This window comes from Cardiocondyla obscurior, linkage group LG06 (assembly GCF_019399895.1).
Source record: "Cardiocondyla obscurior isolate alpha-2009 linkage group LG06, Cobs3.1, whole genome shotgun sequence".
NCBI lineage: Eukaryota > Metazoa > Arthropoda > Insecta > Hymenoptera > Formicidae > Cardiocondyla > Cardiocondyla obscurior.
The window spans coordinates 5,724,051-5,749,095 of record NC_091869.1 but is presented as its reverse complement, the minus strand read 5'-3'; the positions used below and the strand labels follow the sequence as shown (position 1 = coordinate 5,749,095).

The window sequence follows — 25,045 nt, the reverse complement described above, 5'->3', positions numbered from 1 at the left end:
AGTTTATAAAAAAAAAATTTTTTTTCTTATTTTTACTTCTATTTCTGTACACAAAGAAGGAACGACAAAACGTGTTAATGTCGCTCTTTAAATTACTTCTCGAGGGATATGCGATATTTATAATCGTCGTAAAAAGAACAGTTTGGAGCGTTCGGCGAGTGTAGAATTAATTCGGTGGGAAAGGACTCGCATACAAAAAGGGAGAAAACGTCGAGAGAAAGAGAGAGAGAGAGAGAAGGCGCGCGAGTCCCGAGGGGACTATTCGCGAGTCCTTCGGGGTATCAATTGGCGTGCTCGTCCAGGTCGACAGTTGCGATAGTGAGACGCATTGTCCAGGACCGCGGTGGTAGTGAGTTCTTAATATTGAATAAGACCGGCCTCGCTCACCACGCCGGCCGAAACGGGAGCGAAATACTGGCGGTCGCAGCGCAATTCTGGAGGCGATTCGATTTTCGGCCCGAATAGTAAAACGCGGGTGGGTGGTCGATTCCTCGTTGGGAAAATATTCTGCATCTCCTATATTTTTTATGAAACAGAAATAAAGGAACTTATATTCAACCTTATCAAGTTGCCTATTTTAATAATTTTTATTTTTTTACGGTAATTTAAAATACTTTTGCGGCGCGAGTAGATATAATTATTTTCGATTAATTTTATTTACTCTATTTATTTGATTTCGCGGAAAGAGAAAAAAACGCCGCTCCACGCAGATAAAATAGATCGTCTGAATTATTAATTAAAGTGGAACACTTTTCGCGGGCTGGCCGAGATGAAATATTAATACCGCCGCGGCGCTTTATTCGCGGCATTTAGTCGGTGAGTTACACGCCGCAAGACTAATTCATAATATTCGAGGGATCGAGTAATTAGTTCCACCTTTCTAATTAATGTCTGAGCCTCAGCCCTACGGAGAGGCCACCCTCGGGCGCGATAAATATGTCAATATGCACGCGTTATAATCGCCTTGTATATGAATTCAGAAACATTATGTCGCGGTTGTAATCTGCCCCGAAGGCACTTTATTAATAAGATCACGAGATCTTTCGCGGTGATACTATGCGTAAGAATCCCGAGAGATTGACGCAGCTTCGTTTCGACATTAAGTCAAGGGAAAAAAAGAAGAAAAAAAAGGGAAATCGAGCGAAATCTTTAGCGGAACGAGTCAAAAAGTCCGATCAAACTACCGTAAACGTTAGGGCCTCGCTCTGTTGCCCTCTTTCTCCCCTCGCCCTGGACTTTCTCCCCCGACAAATTAAATTTTCCGAATCACAAGACGCACCAAAATCGCTCGTCCGGTAACACCTCGCCATAAATCATAATCAATCGCATTTCCACGAGCATTCGGTCCTGACAGATTGTCCTCTGCCTATGTAATCTTTCTCTCTTTTTTTCCCCTCCCCTCTTTTTATCCGTAGATCGTAACACGTGTATTTTTCTTGCCGAAAATTTACTTAAGAAATTTTTCCCCGAGAAATATCACGTGAAGAAATTGCCCGAAAATCAAACGTGTAGTATAAATTTTCTTCTAATAAATAATAATAATAATAATATAAACTTTATATGATAATTATTAATTATATTTCTACAATATTCCACGTCTGAATTATTTAAAAACAAAAACGAGGAATTACGTTCAGGAAGAACGCGAATTCTGTGGGTCATTAGCGTACGTTAATCTTCAAAAGTGCATCGACAGGGGAAGCGAGCTCATCTTGTAATGAGATTAAATTGATCTTGCTTCTCCCCCGAGCTTTTCCACTAGCAAATGCATATCATTCTTTTCTAATCCGTCGCTTCTTTTCGCGATGTGGAATATTTATTTAAACTCGACGTTACAGAGCGCACGCTTCGCGGGGCGTTATTCACTCTCGCTTCTTCACCGCGAAAGGAAACTGTTTAATATTTATCTAATAATTATTAGCAATAAATTATAAATGTATGTACACATCTTACGTGGTACTTTAAACGCTTCTATTAATTAGATATTTATTTCTTTCGCTTGATTACGTAAAGGGAATAATTATTAATGTAATCGACCGTCACCACGGCCGGCGCATTCATGATTTAAAATTCACGATATATTGAAGTGAATATTTAATACAATATTCTCCATAATACTCGGCGTATAAATTCCTTTGTAGCGTGTTGAACAGCGTACAGGTGACGGCCGAAAACAATGAACACAGCCAGAGGCCGCGCGGCTACGTGCCTCGCGCGGCATGACGTAACGATTCACGACCTCCACATGTGCCAGCGGAAGTCCGCACGCACGTGGTTGAGAAGTACTTGCATTTAATGATTAGAGCTATCGGCTGACACGAGCTAGCTTTTGCGATCGGCAATCTTTACGCGGCTAATATAAATAACTTTTTTTTTATAAATTATTTATTTAATAAAATAATTAGAGGCGCGTGTAAGAATTTTTTTTAGTGATGAAAGATATCTTCAACATCGCTATAATGAAATTTTTATTTTGTTTGTTACAGAATCGTCGCATATGTAACTCCGACGTTGGGCATCGATCAGTGAATAAAAAACTTTTTTTTTTTTTTTTTTTAATGTCAGCGGTATGAGGAACTGTTGACTACGCGTAAAACGATAAAAAAAATCGCGTAAATCAAGTAAATTAGAGACATCGCGTAAACTTCGTGAACCGCGCAAATCGCGTACCTTGCGTAAAATGAACGAACCACGCTCGGGGTTTGTCGCGAATACCGCATAAGAAATCGGGCGATCGAAATTTATATGAATTTTTTAAACGGAAGTGCCGTCACTTTCGCGTGATTAATTTTAATTAGTAATTCGCGCGCGTATTCGGGAGTGTCGCGAGTGACCTGTGAAGATGTGATCTGAGTTCTGAGAGGAGGAGCAGGTCCCGGATGGACATCGGGCATCGGTGGAGCAACGTTGGGGTAAATATATTTTCTTATTTATAGAAAAAACAATTTTGTTTTATTCGGTTCACTTTATCATTTTTACATTAAGTCGAGAAATTATTATTAAAAAAAAAAAAAAAATTAAGAATTCTAGAAATTTTCTTTTGCAAAATTTCTTTTTAATTAGATAATTGTATTATTAAATATTTCTTTTAAAAAATAAATAAAAGTCGCGTGTAAAAATCATACTAAAAATCGATAATTATTATTTTATGTATGTTTTTCATTTTAGTTTTTTATTTGTGTTACAGAATATCATCGTACTACTAGGTCTTCGTAGCTGAACTCCGCCCGCATCGCATCAAAAGTGAGTTACAAATTTTTATTACCCAGGTAACGAATCTATAATAAAATCTGTCTTTCGTTATATTTTGACATATGTAAAAAATTCTAATATTTAATAACAATATAAGTTAAAAATACTCAACTACTACAACTTGTAGATTCGTTGCCTAAAGTAGAAGTAATGTAGCTTGAAAAGTAGTTTAGTTTGAAAATGGAAAGGCGTTTCGTCTTTCTCAATTATTTGTGGCGCAGTCGACATTTTCGGCTACTTGCTACACAGTCGATATTCTCGCCCACATTACAAGCCGCATAAAATATCGTTCTTTAATCCGCGTACGTATCGTCATAAATGTAATCTCGCAATAAAAATTATATTTAAACGTAAAAAAAAAAAAATAATTAAAGTTTACAAAATAATCACGATTAGGCTGACACATAGTTTCATATACTTTCACATATACATAGTATATTCTCGTGGCTCAAACTGAGACCCAAGCGAGAAAATTATTACTTAACACCGCGGAGAAACTAGAGCAATCAAATTGTTGATTTCTCTCTCGAGCAAAACGAAATCTCTTCTCGCAACCTCGCAATCTAGTTCGCAATTTTATCCCAGACGCGAGTAAATCGAGACGACGCAAACAATTAATGCAATCCCGAAGTAACGTTAAAAATGGAAAAATTTCCTCAGACCTCGAGGGGGTACGATGATTCAAGAAAATCCTCGCATCCGTCGCTATCCGGCCGCTGTCCGGCGGACGGCATTCGCGAAAAATGGCGGAGATTAACGCGATACGTCCGTACGATCTCCCACATAACTTCTTGTAAAAGCGAGGCCGAGCATAGACCAGCGCCGGGCACCATTTCACCTTCGACGTCTCTAGATAAACGATCGTCTAGGCCGAATAAATGCGCGCGCTCGCGAATTCTTCGCCTGCACTTCATAGTTATTTCCATGCGCAGCGTGCATTATTTAAGCCCCCGTTCGGTAAATTCAGCATCCCCCGCATCCGTTCTACCGAGAAATTACAAGCGATCTACATTCGAGCATCCCGATACTCGCCGATCATAAAAGAAGTATTTTTCCGCGTCCTTTTTTTTTTTTTCTATAAACGAGAATTATTTTCGCCGCCGCAAGCCAGCTCGTTTCACTCCAGATGGAGGTTGAACCGAGGCTGAAGTTAATCCGCGCCGGTGGAAAAGGAGTCGGCCCGATGGAAGTTTCGAGCATTGAAAATATCTAGTAGGCTGTGTTGCAGCGCGCGCCCGGGTACGGAAATGTCCGGCGAGATAGCCGGCTCATAACGAACAATAGCTCTGACCGAAGTCCGGGAGCCTCTTCTCCCGCGAAGCGTTCGTTTCCCGCCGCGGCACTTTCCGTTCTCTTCGACTTCTATCTCGCGCCCATTGCCCGCGCTATAATGCGCGGTATCGCTGCTTCTGCCAAGTGAGCGACTTCCGTCTTCCTTTCGCCGTGCGCGACAATGGCCTCGAAATTTAAGAGTGTCTGCGAGAACGATACGTTCAACTGCCCTCCAAAGGTCCTCCCGTCGTTCCCCGTCGATTCCCTGAGACGTGAATGCCCGTGTTCCACCCGCGGATTTCCCCTCATTTTTTTTTAGCGCGTTATCATTCTGATTACATCGACCATGCGATTAAACAGGCGACTGGACAATCGACGTGTTGTAGATACGACTAGCTCGAGTTAACAAATAAACTGGAACGCCCCGCGAACCCGAAGCCGTCTTCTGGGATATTTACGAGCGGCCATCGCAAAAATTTCCGGAGTTTAATGGAACTACAGGCGCTATCGCGTGTTTTAAGAGACTCGCGGAGAGAAAATCGGATTATCGTTCATCGCTCTTGTCCCGTCACGGCGTGAAAAATTTATTAGCACTCGGCATCAAGTCGCTGGACATTTTTCGGAGGCGAGAGTCTCGTGTGTCAATTTGTGAATAATTTTCGACAAATTAACATAACTCAATGTGCAATTTTTTTTTTTTTTGTGGTCAACGCGTCTTTGAATCTCTTTTAAATCGGTTTTCTCTGTTTCAATATTAAGATACTTGATATTTAATTAATAACATTTTATTGATTACGATCAATCGTTCAACGTCATTGTAAAAAATACATTTGTGCAAAATTTAATTCCACCTGACTACAACAAATAAAATATTTTAAAATGCATTTTGCATCCGGAGATACGTGAACTTTGAAGGACCGCGTCTGTCCGCGCTTCGACTCGCCATCGATTATCAATTGCGACGCGACGCGCTCGAAAGATGTAATTGACCGGATCGTTAGTCGGATCCTTGGTAATTAAGGAGGTCGATGCCTGTCCGGGATGGACGCGGACGAGCACGGCCAGGGCGTGGCCGCAGTAAACGTCATCGGCAGAGCACTAGACGTCACCGACCACACCGAGCATCGCGCACGCATCGCATTTGCATGATTCCGCATATACGCACATTGCGCGCGCGAGCGCGACTGCAGGATGCCGCGCCGTTTCCCTTCCCCGAGCGATCTCCAGCCGGGCCCTGTTGTCGAGTGTCCCCCCTCGGCACTTGCATTCGAATTTTCGACGACCCTCGGCGCGCCAATGCGCTTGCCGCTGCATCCGCGATTTTCCCAAATGATAATAAAACGAAACGAGCGAAGACACGTGTCCCTGAAAATATATATTTGATCACGCCGGCGGTACGATCGCACGGAGCGAAACTTTATCGAATTTGCGAGTTGAAATGGCTAGCTTGATAGTCCACGGTAATTTTTAGCATAAAATTTTTCTTCGTGCGGATAACTCCGGTGCCGGACTAATCAGTATTAATTAAACGCGCGCCTGAGTACTTCACGAGCGGCGTTCTAATGGATTCCTGCGTTGCGGGCAATCGCGGGCGACGTGCCGACGAATCTGATGGAAATATTTCATCTCTCCTGCGAGGACCGATGCCATCGTGGCCGTTTCATCCGGCGGCAGTGACTCGCGATGCGGAAGTGACGCGACGCGCAGAGGAAGCGATGCTAATGAAACCGAAAATCCCAATGAAATCCGCTTCTTTCCGGTCGCGAAAAAAACTAAGAGTATTAAAGTAAGACCGTATATTATTTATTATTACATTCACTATATTTTTATTCATCGAAATACATTGATCAGTTAAATATTGCGGTCTAAATTTTTTTTTTTTTTCTAAATTCAAAAAACTATTTCTATTTTCTAGAAATTTAAATAAATATTTCTGATTTTTCCACAATTTTTTCATATATGTTATTTAATATTTTTAAGTCGAATGCATTCTGTTGAACGCTTTGACGATCAGAATAGAAAAAGAGACGAGAGCACTTCGGGTCTGGTCCATAATTATTTCTGCGAGACGTGCTTCGCTCATCATATCGCGCTCCCCCGTCACAATAGTCGCGCATTATTATCCTTATCAGTGATTGCGACATCGTAAGGTTAAATCCTCGTTATTAGTTCTCCGTATTAGTGATGCTTTCAAGCTGTTGAAAAGGGAACGTCAGTACGATTCCGTAATAATCTTTCCACAGCGATCGCCCCCCCCCCCCTAAAAAATAAAAATTTGATTTGTCGAGTTTTTTAACATGCCGATATAATTATCCATCAATTCGATTTAAACAATCCCCGGTAATCCTGAAAACTTTCATCGTTGCGCGAACACATCTGAAAGTCAACTATTGTCAATTCCGCGTCGTCACGGATTCGAGCTCATCGAAATTATGTCCTTCCCCGTTCTCGACAACCGCTATCTCGTGGAGGGAAACGACGATTCCCCGGGAGTCGATGACACGAAATCGCCAAGTGTTCGCCATTGTTTTCATAAGAGTGGAAGACTGAAGGCGGGATGAGCCCCTCGCGGTATCGGTTCTCACACGGCGACAGAAAGAGAGAGAGAGAGAGAGAGAGAAAGAAAAAAAAGGGAAAAAGCGAGGGAGGGAAAGAGAAAAAAAAATAAGGGAGGGAGGGTGGCCGCGGGTGGCCACCGCTGAATGAAGACAGAAAGAATCGCGCGGTCCGACTTTTTAATATCCAGGGATGATCTGCAGCTCGCTGCGTCAGCCGTTGTCATTGTTGTACGTCCGGATCTCTTCAGCGCAATGACAATCTCCCGGGTTTTATTCTTCGGAGCGAACCCCCCGCCGCTCCAGTTTCCGCCGCGAGTATTACCGCGGCCTTTCCCTCACCCCCGCGAAGATCGCCTTGATCACCGGCAACTTTCCTCGCCCTTTCCCCCTGCCCGACGACAAAGTCCTCGGCTTTTTCGTTTGCTCGTGAAAACGAGTCCGCAAGCGACGACAGTTATCCATCGCGTTCACGTCTCCGCCAGCACAATCGGCGGGAAAGTGATTTCCCGATTTCCCCTACATTCGCAATTAATAAATCTATCTTCTCCAAACACACGATTTTAGACCGCGGAGATACAGAATTTTTTTATTTTAAAGAATATTCGCGCGCTCTTTGCGCGATGTTTCATAGTTACGCACGGTATCGGGTTTCTTTAGCCAGCCGTGTTTCATTTCTGGCATATTCCACTAAGTCAGCGTTAAGGGATGACGCGCGTAATAGGGTCCGCCTTTCAGGCCGTGGGAACGGTCAGGAACTTTCATACGCGTCTCACAAGACGTGTCGCGGAAACGAATATGGATACCGCTCGAGAGGAGTCGCGAGGGATGGAAAAGAAAAAAAAAAAACGTTTCGGAGGACAGGGCGATCGCCTTCGCCCTCTCGAAAACACCATAACGGAGATAGACGCGCATCTGAGTGATCCCTCATGTGGTCTCCCGCGTGCGTGCGCGTTCGCTCGTGTGCGCGGGGGGCCATCTCGCCGCCGCCTTCGATCCCACGGGAGCGGGTAATAGATTTATTGGACACCCGGTACGTGGGATATAGATATGGATGTTATAGGCGCTCGAGAGTTAGAGATACAGCCCGTACTCCGGCGTGCCACCCTCGGCAAATACGAGTGGCACATCTAACTTTATGAAACGCAGCCCCTGACCCCGCGGACAACGCAGTCAAGCCGCCGCCTGCGGTAGCAGGCCTTGCGCGATCTTTGAAAATCGGTAACAGCACCTCTCCCTACATAAAGTAAAATATATTAAAAAAAAAAAAAATTTTATCCTAAGAGAAACAATGGCTAGCATAAATTAATTTAATACTATAATAATTTAATTTCATAATTAATCTCACGATCCACAACTTTTGATGTAAAATTTTCCCCGTGTATATTCTCTTTTTTTTCCCAACTCGCTGATACGTTTATAAAGTAAATACAATAAAATTCTAAGAGCAGGTATTTTATTTTACAACGTCGAGAGAGGCGAGCGGAGTATACCTCGAAAATAGCGCGTGCGGACGTGTAAATTCGACACGTCGGGCAAGTGTTTCGCGGCCGTAGCGCGGCGGTTCGTTTCGGAAATTAGAAACGTTATCGGGCCTCCTCATCCAGCCCTATCGTTCGCCTCGTAACCGTCGCCATGAGCGCGGATGAAGCTACACGGGCGTCGCGTTTGTACTCGCGGAGGACGCGTGTTCTATTAACGGCGCTAAACTGTCGCACAATCAACCGATGAACCCTCATTTAACCGAGCTGTTATTATCCTTTGGTTAAACACTCTCGAACGCTCGCAATTCCTGTCCGTTCGCTGAGAACCGGCTTTTTCTTTTGTGAGAAACAAATAAAAAAAAAAAAATTGCATTATGGGAACAGCAGCGGTCTTAAAAAAAAAAAAAAAAAACTCGTGATTAAGTATGTTTTAATTAATAATAAATCTTCTTTTATATAATAAATTTACTCGTTTTCTATCTACGAACCTCGTAAGTTAAAAGCTGAAGTGCTGTGAAACATTCACGAACTTATCTTTTTTTTTTTCTTTTTTTTTTACGCAGCCACCGATGTGCAAGTGCGTGATCAAAAAGTATGTACGATCGATCGGAACAATCTTGATGAATTTGTCGAATTATAATCTTTTATCGATCCTCTCGAGAAGACAATTAACTTTACCGATACATAATTAATAATAAAATAACAAATAAATAAACAAATATTATTTAATGACCGATCGAGAGTTTTTGCAAAATATACATCCGCACTTCGCGGCTCGCGCTCGCGTCGGGCTGATTTTCCACAGTTTCGCCGAAAGACGGAGTCCTCGGTGACGCATTCGCGCGCGTTTCTATCGCGCTCGCGAACTTTGCCTTCGCGCGTTCTCTTATTAAGGTAGAATCGTATGCGTGTGTGCACGTCCCGGCGTGCCGGTCTGCGAGGAGGCTGGCGGGGAAGGGTGTGCTGAAAGGGCTGGTTTTGATTAGCTCTGTGTAGACAATACCCACCCTCCGATACCGCCGTGATTCTCTCGCTTCCTCCGGTTGCCACCCTCCCGCGATCTCTGCCTCTTTCCCTCTATCGCGGCGCACTATTCCCCCTCAGCCCCCCTCCGGCCCTTCCCCGCCGGCTTCTCCGCGGCGAACGCAGCCACTTTGTACACCGACTGTTTTGTGTCTGACGAACAATGGGCCTGCACCACTGACAGTGCACCACCACCAACATCGCCGGCACCGACCGCCAGCACCATCATCATCCTACGCATAGCGATGGCCTCGATCCAATTGGCCGGCTCGTTTCTCGACCGACTCGCGATAAAGGGAAACTGCGCTGATAAGTTTTAGAAACTCCTAATCAATTCACGATCCGATCGAAATCCAAATCAACCCAATTTTATTTTTTTTTTTTTTTTTTTAATACATTTTACAATCTTTTCGAAAGATGATACGAAACCGATGCGCGAATTAGAAATTATTAATATGTAGAAAAAATAATTAGGAAATATTTCTCATTTAGACGTTTACCGTAGAAACATAAAATGCGTGTCCAGAAGAAAAGCGACGTTCTCGCAACTCGGCGCATCGCGATAACTGTCCTCATGTTTGCGGTTTGCAAGCCGGTCTGTTTCGGCTGCAGCAACTTCCCGGGGTCGCTTCCTTCCGGGAGTACGTCGCGCCGGAGCGGAGATCTAATCGCGACCGTCACGCGACCGTATCGCGGCGTCATTGTGCGACGTTTTCGACGGGCGACGCTAAGTGTCGCGGGCGCATTGTGTCCCGAGGACACATTGTGCCTGTGAAACTTGCCACCTCAAGTTCGGCTATCAATGCGTGCGCCTCGCGGCCGCGCTCGCGTGATAAATTCGACGTCCCCCGACTCGCGAGTTTATTTGTGGAGCCCCTAAGCGAGTTAGTCGGTCGATTGTTCATACCTTACATTGATTTCGCAGCCGTTGTCTCGAGATTCGCGTGAGAAACACAGTTTGCCGAAGGATTCAGTCACGCGTCAATCGGTTTGTTCATCCTCGACAGTTCGGTAAAAATTTATCCGCATTGGCGGATTGTTTTTTTTTTTTTTCATTTTTCTTTTCACGCGCAAGGCGAATTTAATTCGCAAACATCTGACCCGGCGTCGCAAAATTTTCAGAAACGCTGTCTGCGTTCGGAATACATCTCTCTTATTCGGGGAAGTTCGATTGTTGCACATAATTGATTCCGCGTCGAGGCGTGGAGTCCCCCGTTTCGTGCGGAAATTAACACAAACTTGTGGAAAGTCGGGGTACGAGCGAAGATCTCGTTGCGCAATTAAATTACGAGCGACTGGAAAATCGTGTTCGTCTTAAGCTGACTCTGTACCGATCGCTGTACCGGAAATCGCACGCGGAAAATTTTATACTGAGAAAAGCTATTTGAGAAATTACAAGAATAAATTGTTTATAAATTATTATTTGATTAATTATTGTCTGCCGTGGCATTTAAATTTATAATTCCAAGATGATCCACAACGGTGACATTACACTGAGAGACAAATATGATTTTAATCATAATTTTTAATTATAAATTAAATAGAAAAATATAATTATCTTTATTAGCGTCAATTATAACTTCATAATTTTTTAGCCACAAATGTAAAAAAATCGACTTAGAAATATAAAAAAAATTAAGCAGCTGAGACCGAAAGTGACTGTATTTTTCTCTCAACGCGTAGTGATTCTTAGTATAAAATTTTCTTCCAGCCGAAAAGACAGAAAACACCGCTGGGTGGTCAAGATAACGCGATTGCGCTCGCAAACAATGTAGATACGACGGCTAGCAATTTAGATAGACCAAAGTGGTCTTTCACGTGGATCGCATAACTTTAAATTAGGATGTCACGTTAATGAGATTTCAAGCGTGGCCTCCTTTCCGCGGAGCCATTCATCCACCGCGGTGTACGTCGCCGGCAGACGATCCACGAAATTATCAATATCGTTACGTCGAGTCTGCATGAATAAGTTTAAATGCACCGCGCCGGCCGCAGAAAAATAGGTCGATCCGAACAACGAACATTATGTTTGTTGAAATCTTCAAGTATGCACTTTTAAAAAGCATGAATTTAATTAATAACTCGATCATTAAATACTTCAATAAAATAAATTACACAGACGGAAATTAAAATAAAAAAAACTCTCCGTTGAAATTTTCGAGAGTAGATCTTTATGAAGTCAGGATTTAATTAATAACCATCATAAAATACTCTAATAAAATAAATTACCAAGATACGATTAAAAAAGAAACAGAAAAAAAATTATGTTAAAATTCTCGAGAGTAGGAAAGTCAGAAAAAGTTTTTAAAATCAGAATTTAATTAATCACCTCTATCATTAAATATTCCAATAAAATAAATTACAAAGACAAAAATGAGAAAGAATACTGTCCGTCGAAAATGTTGAGAATAGATCTTTAAAGATCTAGGATTTTATTAAACGAGACGATGCTTCTTACTCGTTCTACCGAGGTTTCGTTTCAACAAACACGGGAAGTTTCGTACGCGATATTTTCGGGCGGGTATATCGAGTCGCCCGGCAAAAAAAGAAGATCTCGAAACGCGCCCGTCCCGCTCCTTTTACCGCACGTTCCGCCGCGCCAGGCATGCATTGGTCGATCGATTTGGATTTAATTAAAAAATGTTTAACAAGCGCGTCGCCGCCCCCGATCCCCTCGCGCCGCGTAAATATCCTCCGCGGACGCGGCAGCCGCATTCCGCGGTTAATTTCCTTGACGTGCCGCCGAAATGAAGATAAAAATCGCGCCGCGCGAGAACTTGGTTCTCGCGTTGGTTGCCCTAGGACCCTTAAGGCCCTTGAAGCCCTCAGGATTTATCTAAACAAATTCCTGAACAGAAAACTGATTGGTCTATTTTTTTTACGCACTAATGAGAGAAAAATATAATTATTTTTGGTTTCAAATAATTATAATTTAATAATAGTAATTTAATTATCAAATTTAATGTATAAATGTATATATATATATATATATATATATATTATAATAACAAATTATAATTTTATGATACTTTCAACCGCGAATATAATTAAATCAATTTAATACAAATGATAAAATTATAATTTATATATTTTCTCATGGTGAAAAAAAAATAAACAAATAAATTTTCTCTGCAAAAGTTTATCTGGACACTAGGTACTTTGTCAGTTCCATTCAGCTCTTTCCCTCCTTCTAAACAAGAGCCATGCGGCGAAAGTAGAGCACGGCAAAACTCCGCCAGCGAACGTTATAATTTCCGGAATCAAAGGGTGCACCTACGAGATCGTAATAAAGTCGACGAACTGCCGGCGGCCAGGTAAACACTTCAACACGTCGCGACGGTGTTTTTCTCACAGCGGATCGCCAGCACCGTCAGAGATACGAATTAAACACGCGTCGCGAAGAGACGAGAGGAACGGAAAGAGCAACGGGGAAGGGAGTTCCGGGGGGTGGCCACGGTATCGGATTTGCTCGCGCGCCGCGCCGCCAGGAGATCTGACTTTGCGTGGAATTTTTTAATTAGCAAAGAACTTGAAAAAAAATTCGATGCCGCAATCGCTTGCACGAGCGAATGAAGTCGTCAGCCATAAAGGTGCGCGCACATTGGGACCCGCGGTCCCCCGATCGGTCCTTTCGAGACACGGCGAAAAGACTCGCTAATTAGCGGCCACGGCGCCGCGGATGAATGGAAGGGTTCAATGACGATGATCGCGAGTCGTCGCCGTGCGATCCCCCGCGATGAATGCGCGGGGCGAGTTCTTTCTCAAGTGCCAGAAACGGCAGGATTAATAACGGAGGCGGTATATTGAAATTAAAGGTGCTCCGAGAATTAACAACGCCCCGGACAATTTCGCGCGAGCTTCACTTCTAATTAATAAAATATTTCGAATTTTTGCCGTATAAAAATTTTATTTCAGGATAATCCGCGCGAATGCAGGGCCCGATATCGAGCACTTGGTGATCGAATTTAAGTTGCACGTAATTAGGCGACTCGCCTGGGATATTTTTCTAGAGGTGATTTACGTTTGGCTGATCGGCGAAGATGTAACGAACGTAAAACTCGTTGTAGCGTTGGGGGAGGGCGAAAATTTATTATCGACGGCAATAAGGGGATAATTTCCACGCGGCAGTTATCGACTGTAGGAGTGTAGGTCGCGGGGATGCCGCCGCTGTCATTTGCGGCTTTATTTAAATCCACGGACACCCCTAAGTGAGGTTTCACTTTGCGATTAGACGATCGCGAAGTGACAGCGCGGAGTGGAGTCGTACATTACCGAGCCCTTCGTTAGTTGGTGCGTGCCCGAGGGCTGTGTTTCAAGCGAGCCGCTCGCGTGATCGCGGTACGTCTTGGCCCGGACTCGGGCAATAATTGTATCTCGCTGGGCAATACATACGGGAAATGTAAGGATTGTTCTCCTGCGACCTGTTCGGGAGACGCTCGCCGGCGATCATGAAAGAACTTTGCTTATTAATCCGTGAAGGAGGCGACCGATCAGTCAGGGCGCTCTTTTTCGTACGTTGCTCGTTTCGCATCGCAGAACTCGACTCGGACAACATCCCTCTCTTTTAAATGTGCCATTGAAAAAAAAGAAAAAAAAAAAGAAAAAAAAAAGAAGTTAATTTTGGATCCTGAGCATGATTATTTAGTAATTTAAAAAATAAATATAATTAATTTGATTTTTATATAAGAATGATAAAATCACGTTTTATTCAAAATATTATCAAATTATAGTTAAAGAAAAAAAGTACCTGTATCATATAATAGTGTGAAAGATTAATAATCAAAATAAAACAACACAAATTTAAAAAAAAAAAAAAAAAAAAAAAAAATAAAAAATACGACACGCCGAACTGCACGCCCTCCGCGTCTTTATCCTTCCCTCGCCACCCCGCGTTGCAGCAGGGGTGGCGGATCAGGGGTGGCGCGGCGCGTAATGGGGTTACGACAACGTTAAAAACCTCCCTTATCCCAGTATAATGTCGTCCGAGATCGCGATAAAGCTTCCGCGCTCCGGCTTAAACGACTGCGAGTTAACCGGAATTTGTTTCGTCGGTATCTATTTTTCTTCCGACCGTCGAGGAGCTCGTCGCCGATAGGGATCTTCGTAAAAAGCGAAGGTCGGAGCGGAATGAGAGCGTCTGGGGGGAGTAGGTTCATTCAATGTGCGCGCAAACACATTGCCGCTAATCGAAAGTGTGTGCTGATAATGCGACGACGATAACGCGGTTGATCCGCATTCACGAACGAGGAACGAGGACTCGCGAAAACATCGAACTGTTTGTTAATCTCCACCCCCGGTGTGAACCAGATTAATTCGCGACTCATCGAGGTCGCGAGCTAAAACGAAAATGCTTATTTTAAAACCGCGTAATTAATTTTTAATTCACTTGAATTTCTCGAACCGGCGAATTTTCGTAGCAGTCAACAAAGAGCTATATAAAATACATAATTAATTAATATGTAAGCCACGCAAATTAACAGTCAATTATCTATTCCGTCCCACACCCCGGATGCATTTTTAGCGCCGTTGAATTTCCTACGTCACGTCAGCTCGGGATTATTCCAAAATGTACGCGTTCCGCGACTCTCCGGATTCGAGTGCTCCGTGTTCCCGAGAAATTGCGAGGAGAGCTTCGCGGGGATTCGCGCGCCGGGATATATGCAGCATCTTCGCGGAATCATTCGCGCCTCGAGGGGGGCGTCGCGGGTCCATACTTGGACGCGTGCCTCCGTGCGAATACGAAGTCCATAATGCGTGCGACACGAGAGAGCCGTGCTTTTGCCTCTCCTCTTTGTTCGCGGGGTGGAGGGAAGTGGGAGCACGCTCGCATTCACCCCTTCTGTACCCGCGCCAACGCTAGCACGATGGTCCACGGGCGATCAATGCCACCGTCGGGCCCCCCACGCCTCGTCCCCCTCGCACCCTCCGCTCGGTTACCATGACGACAGCATCCCCTCGGCCCCACCAGGACCAGAGCGGCATCCTGGTGGGGTGCTCGGGTAGCCGCGAAAGGGGTGAGTTCCCCGCTTGCCACCCCCTCGTCCCTCCATCACCGCCGCAGGGAGGAATTCCTAGGGAGACGACCAGGGGATTTTGACCCTCCATCTCGTGCGCTTTCTCTCTCTCTTTCTCTCTCTCTCTCTCCCTCTCGTTTCCCCCTCATCTTTCGTCTCCGTTTCTCTGTGCTCGACCACCCGCACGCATTACACGTACGCAACGGAGGTCAGGTAGGTCGCTTCAGGTGACTCGGCCCTGACACCGTATCGCCGACCACCAATTCGTTGATTAGATTATTGCCGATCATCGCGGTTCGCCGGACAGACCGTTGATCTTTTTACCGCGTTTCGATGACAATAACGCCGACTTTTATTGTCTCGCGGTGACAAAATTGTTCGCGAGGAACCGCGGCTGATGCGATTACGAGCCTCGTTGTGCTCCAACGCGATTCGCTTTTTACTAAATAATGTAACGTAAGTTCTAAGGACCGAAACGTGAGGAATTATACGGGAAAATTAATTTGCGAGTCTCCCTATCGCTGTTCCACTTCGTTTGGATAAATTGTGAAAGCTCATCGTTGCAAATTTTGTTTTGACAAAAAACATTTGTGGATTCGCTTTTTGACTTGTTGGTTAACTACTGCCAGCGAACGGTTTACGTGTTTTTATTTTCTAATTCGCGAAAATCGAGAGCGTAATTCATTGCGGGGCGCATTTAAACATTTATCAAGGATCAGGTGGCGGCTAGTAAATAATCGTACAGTAGACGGTTGTTGCACTGTGCTTGATACAGTCATGTTTCCTCGGTCGCCGGCTGGATTATACGTATCCGGTGTGCCGGAGCATGGATTTGCCACGCGTTGATTAATTCCCGTCTGTCCAAACCCTTCAGATTGAATTCGAGCGGCCCTGATTCTTTAATCGCCACGCGATAACGTCATTTCCTATTAAGAACACCTTTAATGCGAACGTCTAAAATTAGCTAGCGAAAATAATTTCTCTCAAATACAGGATATTGCATTCGAATGATAGTACCCAAAGAAACTTTTTCCAAGTTAGCGTAAAACCTAAAAAAGGCTTCATTTATTAACAAACTTTCCGGTACAAAAAGTAATACAGGAATGGGATTTTGTCGCGTCATCGAGAAGTGCATTTCGTGTTCTCCAATCTTCCGATATCGCATTAAAAATGAATCACGTCCGACGAACGCGGGACAGAGGCCGTAGGGCCGCCGTAGGGTCACAACGGAAGACGCGAGCGCGGGAGGCGAGAAGGGCGAGTCCGATCCGCCTCTAAATCGAGTTACGCGGCCTGCTGGAGATAATGATATTTATGCGCGTCAAGTGTATGATGTGTGGTCCGCCACACGTGAATTACGAGTTAGGCCGTAAAAGGCAGCGGGGAGAGGCAGGAAAAGCGCGCGGGAAGTTCGAAACGCAACGGGGACGTGTCCCAAGAGATGCGGAGAGAGGTGCCTCGTCCGCGAAAACGTCCCTTTTTTTTTTTTTTTTCCGAAGTTTTCGCACATTTTTAATGTCTCCGCGACGGATTTACGATCGGCGACTGATCGAGATTTACGCAACGGGGGGATGATTCCGGGTCGAGGATTCTCAAGTAAATTATTTGTCACATCTGGTGAATATTTTTGCGAAGTATTAATATAGAGATGTAAATATAATTGAATACAATTAATACAATGAATTCTCGAGGTTTATTTGAAGTAATCGCGGTGTGATAGTTAATAAATTTGAACGACTCGAATAATTAACAACAATCGGTGATCATTTGACGATTGCACGGTGGCACCCACGTTCACTTGACGGCCGCGTTGCTTTTGAGCGAGCGAGTCGCGCGAGAGCGCGTAAATATTTATCGTGGATAATCCGAGTATACAGGCGTCTATTACAGCGGCCCTTCGTCGTCGCCGACCCCCCTCGAGCGGTGGGTCCAACCCCGAGGGACATTCCTGGCATGACACGTAAGGTTCCTCTCTCTCCCCCCTTCTCTCTCTCTCTTTCTCTTGCTCCGTCGGCCGCGCAGCATCCGCTCCAGCGTCCGAGAGAGCGTGGAAAACTCGCGTCCGGCGAGCCGCGCGGGATTTTGAGCCACGAAGTTTTCACATTGTCATTTGGGGCATAGCGCAAAAGGGACGAGAAAGGAAAACGGTTGAAGGGAAAAGTGGAGCGAGAGAGAGAGAAAGAGAGAGAACAGAAGGGTGACGTTGAAGGGTGGCAAGGATGGACGAATATGACGGAGATAGAGAGAGCGAGAGCAGATTGGCAAAGGAGAGAGAGAGAGAAAGAGAGCGATAAAGCGAGAGAGGAATTTGGAACAGATAAAAAAAAGAGAAATAGATAAATACAGAAAGAGAGAGGAACGATCGTTTATTAATAATGCAAAACAATATATTTCTGGAGCCCGTTATCCGTGTGCGTGAGCACGCGTTAAAATTGGGGTCTGCGATACAAGTTTGTCGTCGGGGCAAATATACCTTTGACAAAAGAGCTAAGTCTTTCTCGTAAAATAACACGAGGATTGCGTATCGACGATAACTCCGCAATTAAAATAGCTGAAATATGAGTATCAACGCCGGCTTGACGGCGTCGATACTTGCCGAGTCGATGGAGGCTGAAGCAATATGACGTAATAACGCGAAACAATATTCTCTGTCGGATCTTAAAATCGCGGGGAATTTCACCGAGTCCGTCAAACTGATAACTTAATAAATTCACACTCCAATAATCGTCGCGTCTCAATGACAGTTGTCTCAAAAACGTTTCCTCGCACAGGAAAAAAAAAAAGAAAAAGAAAAAGAAAAGGAACGGGAAAAGCGGAAGACTCGTGTCAAAGTTGCCGCGGAACGAATCTATAGATAAAAATAATAAGCGCGCGCTAAATTAGCGCGAATAAAAATAATGGGAACGAGAATGGCGGCGCGGCACGAGAGCGGTCGGCCTGCAGCTATGATAATGAAAGTCATCTTAACAAACGTCAGTTGCAAAAAACGAGCAGCGGCGTAAAGGAAGGAGCGACGGAAGAAGCAGGAGCGAGAGAGACAAAGGGAGAGAGACGGACTCATGAGGTGGCGCGGGAGAGAGGAGAGCGAGAATGCGCGGCCTCCTCTTCCTCTCTCCCCCGTCCCCCACCAGGCGAACGTGCACACTCACACAACCGCGGGGACGTGGGCGAGGGAGGCCGCGCGGAGGATGCTGGGTCCTCGATGGACCACCAGGATCTACATCCCCACGACGACATTTCGCGCGCAGGGGGTTGCTCGCTCACGGTGGAGGGAATCCAAGGAGAAATGCCGGAGGGGTGGGGGGTGCTATATCAGGCCGGCGCGAGGGGGGGAGAGCTCAGTTCGTCCAAGAGGAGCGTATCGGTTGCGTAGTATCGGACGCACGGACGTTGCGCCCGGTTGGAGGCGCATCTCGCACTCGCGAGAATTCGCACGCAGTTATCTTTACGTCGCCGTAGCGGTTAAAGGGCAAGGAATTCGAGACTCGCAGGTGTGCCGCCGAGAGAGACCGGGACGATCGCGGAGGCCCGGCAATTCGTAAGTACCCGTAACATCCTGGCCGCGATAATTCCGGGCTAAGGGAGAGAGAGATATCCGGACCGGGGACCTGCCTCCGCTCGTCGCGAATCGTTCCCGGAGGGCAAGAGGGCTATCGACCAACCGATCGATCGGTGGAGTCCGCGGATCGTGCTGATTGGCAGTGCAGGCTTGTGTCTGGCGGGGTTGTGACGGAATCTCGTCTTCCGGTGCTCCTCTTAGTGGTGGCGCGTGGTGTAGGACTTTCCTCGTACACAAACTCTCTTTTTTTTTTTTTCTTTTTATCTATCTCGACGGCATCCCCATCTCTTTCTCTCTCTACTCGCACCATCTTCTTCTTTTTGTTTGCCGCCCCAGTTACCGTCCGACCGCACTCCGACGTAATCTTTCATCACGAATATGATATCGCTCTCCCGCGGCTTAATACTCACGAAAGCTCTCATTTTACGTATTAAAATCCCTTTCTTTCTACTTCATTATCGCGTGCGAATATTTTTAGTAGCTAATTTAATAGGTTTACATATTATATTTCACATTGCTTGTATTTCTTCCAAAATGTAGCAGAATTTCTCTCGCTCTTCCCCTCTTTTTCTCTCTCTCTCTCTCTCTGTCTGTCTTTCTCTCTCTAACTCTCTCTCTTTCTCGCTGCTGCTGCTGCTGCTGGCGCAGCGATTCGATTGGACGAGCGGCTCTCTTCGCGAGGAGCCCGAGATTACTCGCGAAATTCGATTTCATTGGGAAACCACCGCGCCGCGGGGGAGCCGCGTCGCCGGCAGCCGCCCCCGTTCCTCCCCCTCGCGTTTACGTCGGTACAGATTAATTAAGCGATCGATGCTTCTGAAACACGTGAAATTTGCATTAGCCGGCGAGCGAGAGGCGCGTTTGATCCGCCGCGCGGGAGGGGAATAGGACGCGGGATCGAGAGGACCGCCGGAGGCGGGGAAGAACCGCTTGCATATTTCAAACCTTTTTTTTTTTTTTCCTCCCCCCCGTATTCTTTTGAAATTCGCGAACGCCTGCGTAATCGCACCGCCGGAAAAGTGTGTAATCAATTAAATTTCAATGCCGACCGGGGAGAACGGCGAAGATAAAAGCCAGCTACTCTAATTTTCGTTACCTCGCGCTGAGTGAAAACTCCCTGCCCGAAGTTGTACTTTGTAATTAGAATTTCGTAAACGGCGAATTAATTTGATTAAATTGCGCCGTAATTTATTTTCGTTATAATTAACTTGTAATCATTGTAAGATTGGCCGTCGAATGATGTTAATCTCCCCAAGCGGAACTGTTCTCTCTATTAATAACGGTACGTGTCACAAACCCCCGCCGGATTTAGTCGGGGCTCCTAAAACCGTAAAGGGGTCAACGGCATTCGATTTATGGCCGAAAATGGAGCACTCGAGCAGAATCGCGCGTAGTAGTTCCACGCTCATTCGATTATCTGATTATGCGGCAGATAAGATATATCGTTCGGTCGAATAAAACTTGGGACAGCGAGAAAAGTTTCCTTCGCGATCGATAATACTAAAATAATAAAGTTTAATAAATTGACGGGGCAGGGGTTATAAATGAAATTAGCCGAGGGCATATTTATTGTTAAAGATATTATAAAATTGTGATTGAATTCGGAAAGAAACTTACATCTAATTGCAATTAAGTAGTTGAACGTTTGCCCGTATCGTTAGGGTAATAATAAATAAGTATAACACTAGATAGCGGTCGCTCAACGTTGCGCAGTTTCTCGGGAAACCGTTGCGCGGTGTGGGGCGAGATAGAATTAACAGCAGCAGAGATTAACGATTATACTCTTAATCGAGTTAAATACCTGCACGCGCGCCAGCCTTTGTAGGAGATCCTTTATGCGCATTGCACGTACATTCTCGGTGTATAAACTTGCGCGAATACAATCGCGCGGCGAAACGAGCGAGACGAGATCGATTCGCTGTTCCGAAGATTGCGCTCCATTCGTATATTTCGCGCGCGGACGGCGATCTCTCGCGTCTACTCGTCGCTTTTCGGTAATCAAAAATATTTTTACGCGACTTTACCGCAGACGGGCAACGCGAAGTTTAGCAATTATCAACCGACGTGACGAAAGTTCTGAAACGATAACGAAGATTTGGAGGCGAATAAAAACGTCTCGCGCGAAGAAAATGTCCCGGAAGTTGCAAATCCCTCAAAACAACTTAGCTCGCGGTTAATCCCGTTGACTTTAATCGATTTATTTAGCTGCAATTCTCATTTTGTTCAACACCGAGCGAGAGACTCACAGCGTGCGCTTCGTACGATCGTAATCCCGAAAATTCAGCGCGCTCGCGAGACGTGCATTTATTTCGCGCTTGTCTCCTAGGAAGTAATCTTCGACATACCGGTGGCGTTTCGGGCTAGATACGTGTCCCGATGCGGCAGCGAAAGTCGCGTTAAGTGCTCGCGACACACGTTACCGCCCTTGGGAAATGAATTCAGGCCGGTTCGAGGGCTGAAAGTTTTCTGGGCTTCGTGAATGCGCGGTAAATCGCATTTACATGATATTTTCCGGCGTGATTTACATGTTTGAGTCCGACCACGGAATTCCGCCGCTCCGTGATGTCCCCCTTTCTCCCCCCCCCCGCCCCTCTATATTTTTATTTACACGCTCTTTTGGTCGGCACACACACAGGTCTGCGGGTCGAGCTTTCGCGAGAACGGCGCGTTGACGGCGAGGTATCTCGTCGCGCGGAGTTACCCCGAGGTCCACTTTAATCCTGTTAACCTATCAACGCACTCAAAGCCGCCCTCTTTGCGCCGCGCGGGGGTATTCGCGCTCGCAATCTCATTAAATCCCTTCATCTGGCGACGAAACGCGCTGACTTTAACGGCGAAAAGATAACCTTCCTCCGACGAAGAACATGATGTATCCTTTCGCTGATTATGCAAAACTTCGCGATCGAGCTTCGCGCAAGCTCGAAAACGCCGAGCAATCGCTTTCTGACGAGTGTCGGTACCGATTTCATTATTAAAATTTAAAATAAAATCGCTTATTTTTATTAATAAAATATTTTTGATAATTTTTGTTAAAACGTTCTATTAAAAAAAAATTTAAAAAAATTATAGTAATTTAAACTTAAACAAAATACATGTAACACATATATACATATAATTAAATGTTTTGTTAGATAAAATAAATAATGTCTCAATCAGAAGTTTTGAACAATTTTTTTGGGGGACAATAGAGATGAGACATTCGCGGGTGTGAAAGGATCAGGAGAAAGGGAGAAAAAAAAAAAAGAAAAATGGAACGCAGCTTCGTTTCTCTTTCTCCTCTTTTTCTTCCCTCCCTCCTCTTCCCTCCCTTTTTCTCGCGTGCACTGTTCTGAAGCAGACAAGAGCCTTGTCGCGTCCGTTTGCAAGCGCGGTTGAATCACTGTCGTGCGATGTAAAAGGGAAAAGTGGATGAAAAGTATCAGCCGCGGTGGCGAGTTTTCATTTCGCCGTCCCGTCACAATGTGATTGAATCGATGCGGCCGGGATACATTCTGTCGGCGGCCTGGTGTGAATATTTAATGAACGCTACCGTTAATGAGGCTCGGCCATATTAGTATTAATTAACTCCGGGAGGCCCGGCGTTTCGTACGCGCCCGTATAAAAACACCGAATTAAAATAGACAAAGAAGTGGGGCTATTTACCACCAATTCAGCTGCGCAAACGCAAGGATCCATTTACATTAGCTAAAGATTTTTTTTTTTTTAATTTGCAAATTACGCGTCTGTGAGATGAAAAAATTCGAAACAAAGATAGAAAAAAAAATTACCACCAGTTAAAAATCTTTACGCAAATGTTCAAATGCATTTAAATTTATATTGCATTCTTTTTTATTTTTCTTTCTTTATTTTTGTATCTACAATTTGTTTATAATTAATTAAATAACGCCTGCATTTTGCGTTTCCGTAAACAACAGATTAGAATGCATCCACCTCCAAAGAGGTGATCAATCTCCACTTTGTCAGGTGACTCCATCGTTTTTCTTCGATAAGTTCGAATAAACTCCATCGCGATCTGCGCGTTTGATCGCTGCGTGTCGAATTCTTTGGCGAATTCCGTAAACTTTGCACCAAAACTGTTCACGTCTGCGGAGATCGCAGAATACGGTTTCTTAGACGCGCGATATATCATTTTCGACCGCGACTTTTTGTGTCTTTCCAACATTAGCGCGGCTAACAATATCAATTTAACTCGTAATTAATTTTTAATTATTACCAATATATTTGAAAATAATTTGCATTTTATTTGAAAGCATAACATTAAAATAATTAAGAGTTGAACAATTAATAAATTAGATAAAATTAAAAGATTTTGCTCTGTCGAACAAAAAAAAAAAAAAAAAAAAAAAAAATGACGCGCGCGAGAGGAGGAAGGAGTGTTATTCAGCGTAGATAGGATCAAATATGTATGTCAGACACTGTCGTCGTTATCATGAGTATGCGTAAGGTCTGTATTCAGTAGTTTTCCGGCTCAAGTCATACAATCGATTGCCTCGTATCGTCGCGACGGATTAATGACTAACGAATACCGAGTCGCGCGCTCGCGTTTTGTGTGCAAATTAGACCGCGCATTGTTCGCGAGGTTGCGGAAGCAAAACGCGCCGGAAAGAAATTAGACGCGCCGAAGGGGAGATCATTACGATATCGCTCTCGGCAGATGGAACGAAAAAGGAGAAAGTTCGATTAGTGTCGTCACTAAGAGCATCTTAAACCGCGTACACACCACGAGCTTACTTCTCTCTAAAAATGTCTTTACTTTCCGATACTTTGACTTTTCCTTTTTTTTATTTTATCTTCGAGTCGCGAAAATAATTTGAAATTTCAAAAAAAATCGCAGAAAACTGATTAACGAGAGTAAAAATAAAAAAAAATGTCTCGACGAATAGTTTTATTAATTTTAATTTATAAAATTAAATCTTGAAAATTTGTTTGAAAGTGTGGGACCAATCGTTCATTCTTTTCCAATTTCACTAATCGTACGGCAGCTTATAACGTCGCCAGTGTGCATGCGCCCTTATTGTTAGACCTGATCGTTTGCATTTCGCACTGTTGCGCAACGAAGACAGAGAGAAGCATAGAGAGCAATAGAGTGACGTACGTACAGGGTGTTTCAGAAATGTTGTCCTTTCCCTGAGATAAATTCTCGCCATAAAAACAAACATATATCCTTTCAACGAATAAAAAAAAAAATTTTTTTTTAAATTACAAACGACAGAAACGATCGCAAACTTACACAATATAAGAAAAAAAAATTTTTCTTGCTGCAAGTAATTCAAATATACGTTCAGTTTTAATTAAAGCCAGCCGCGTGGCTATTGACATTAAAACACCGAAAAATTTTCAGAATTATAAACTCAAAGGGCGAAGAATCACTTTAAAGTCTTTCGAGAAAAAAAAGTCGAAACTTTTATCGAGAGAAATTCGAGTCTACGGACGCGGGTCCCCTAGTGTAGGGTTTCTGAGACATCCTGTACGTGGCACCCGGCGGAGAAATAGAGAACGGAGCCCGAGGCCATCGCTAACGACGCCATTGTCAGCGGGCCGGCTATTGTGCGAGGCGTCCTGTACGAGGCGCCGACTCCTGGCCGGGATGCCTGGCTCGGTATATATTTCAGAGACGAATAAAACAAATCATTCGGTAGCGACGACGCGACGAACGCAATGCGCGTTCGATCCGCACGAAAATTTGCAGGGAAAAGGGCCAACAGTGGCGCGTTCACGGCAGCCGCGTCTAAAATCACGCTTAATTTTGTATTTTCCAATTAAAAACCGAGGGCGTCAAACAATTTTTGCCGCAAACCGTTTCTTTCATTTTATTTTATTTCTTTAAAAAATTCGAAAATTAAAATTATTTTTTTTTTAATTAATTATCACAATAATAGGACAGTT

At 44.5% G+C, this 25,045-nt stretch overlaps 1 long non-coding RNA gene across 1 annotated transcript in view; it reads left to right on the top strand.

Moving 5' to 3' along the window:
• The first annotated feature begins 2,351 nt into the window (after window positions 1-2,351).
• Window positions 2,352-25,045, top strand: part of LOC139103224 (uncharacterized) — a 40,949-nt gene continuing 18,255 nt past the window's right edge. Inside the window, exons 1-2 of the long non-coding RNA XR_011545846.1 lie at window positions 2,352-2,912; window positions 3,188-3,243. This is a non-coding gene — a long non-coding RNA (uncharacterized lncRNA). The remainder of the gene's footprint in view (window positions 2,913-3,187; window positions 3,244-25,045) is intronic.